Source organism: Micropterus dolomieu, linkage group LG16 (genome assembly GCF_021292245.1).
Source record: "Micropterus dolomieu isolate WLL.071019.BEF.003 ecotype Adirondacks linkage group LG16, ASM2129224v1, whole genome shotgun sequence".
Classification (NCBI taxonomy): domain Eukaryota; kingdom Metazoa; phylum Chordata; class Actinopteri; order Centrarchiformes; family Centrarchidae; genus Micropterus; species Micropterus dolomieu.
In genome coordinates, this window is record NC_060165.1 from 13,300,623 (window position 1) to 13,302,257 (window position 1,635).

A 1,635-nucleotide genomic window follows, 5' to 3' on the forward strand; every position below is an offset into this window, starting at 1 on the left:
CAGTAATGAGTTAGGTGGTCTTACATATATAGGCCTAGGTATTTTTTCACTGAAATATTCCTGTAATGTTGCTACAGAAAACCGCTGACCTATAAATTCTATTCCTGCTGAAACATTACAGTAATGAGTTAGGTGGTCTTACATATATAGGCCTAGGTATTTTTTCACTGAAATATTCCTGTAATGTTGCTACAGAAAACCGCTGACCTATAAATTCTATTCCTGCTGAAACATTACAGTAATGAGTTAGGTGGTCTTACATATATAGGCCTAGGTATTTTTTCACTGAAATATTCCTGTAATGTTGCTACAGAAAACCGCTGACCTATAAATTCTATTCCTGCTGAAACATTACAGTAATGAGTTAGGTGGTCTTACATATATAGGCCTAGGTATTTTTTCACTGAAATATTCCTGTAATGTTGCTACAGAAAACCGCTGACCTATAAATTCTATTCCTGCTGAAACATTACAGTAATGAGTTAGGTGGTCTTACATATATAGGCCTAGGTATTTTTTCACTGAAATATTCCTGTAATGTTGCTACAGAAAACCGCTGACCTATAAATTCTATTCCTGCTGAAACATTATATGGTTAATTTGTTTGCATTTACCAACATCATTTTGTCTTTTGAATTCTATGACTAACGTACACTAAATGGTGAACGCGCTTGTCTTGGTAGCCTGTTGTACCGCTCCATAATATATTTTAGGATGCCTGTAGCCCGGAATCAACACGGCCAGCCAGACAGACAGGTATGCATGCAGAGCTGAGGCGTGTGTTTTTTTGGAGCAGCGTCCCAGTCAGGATGCTCGTACATATTATGCACCAGGATAAAGAGAGAGAGAGAGAGAGAGAGAGAGAGAGAGAGAGAGAGGCCGAGTGGTTTATGAGACTGCGGAGCCCAGACTTCAAATAACAGATCCGGATCTGCCGGATCGGTGTCAGCTCATCAGCGCATTTCAAAAGAGGAGCCGCGGGACAATAGGCCGACTAACACCTCCATATAAACCTGGAGATAGACTGACTGTCAATAGAGAGACAGGCAGAGAGGGATGGAGACAGAGAAAGAGCAGCAAACACCTCGTCTGGCTGCCCGCAGCGGATTTGACACTTACTTGTTGATGAGAGGTTTCCCACATCTCCTGCTGGGAATTAGACGCAGATTATACTGATCCAGGATCTGAGCTCCTCCGCTGATACTGACTAAAATGACTGCATATGGATGACGTGGTATTTTTCTTTTTGTCGCTCTAAATTTGTCTAGTTTTAATGCGTCATGATAACCGCCTCTCTTCACGGTTCCTGAGAAAGTTATCCGTCTCATTGCGCATGCGTAAAGTGGGAACGACAAGTGCGCTGTTTTACAGGCGAAAGCTTTTGTGCAATTTCCAAACAGGAAAGGGTCTCAAGCAAAGCAAACCTGCGTTTCTCGGTAATATTCAGGGCAAAATCAATATCTAAAATGTTATGTATATTACTATTAATAGGTCTAATAAAAGAGTATTACAGCCATTTTGGGGTATTTGTTGCCTTTACAGATTAATGGATGCTATGAAGAACTCAAGATTCTTAGAAAAATCCTATACAGTAAACTACTGCTGCACTTTACTTCTAAGATACATTAAAAAAAA

At 40.2% G+C, this 1,635-nt stretch overlaps 1 protein-coding gene across 1 annotated transcript in view; it reads right to left on the reverse strand.

Annotated features, from left to right (window-relative positions):
- Nucleotides 1-1,635, reverse strand: part of LOC123985215 (protein Wnt-5b) — a 13,146-nt gene that overhangs the window by 10,840 nt on the left and 671 nt on the right. The gene's annotated exons all lie outside the window — the stretch shown is intronic.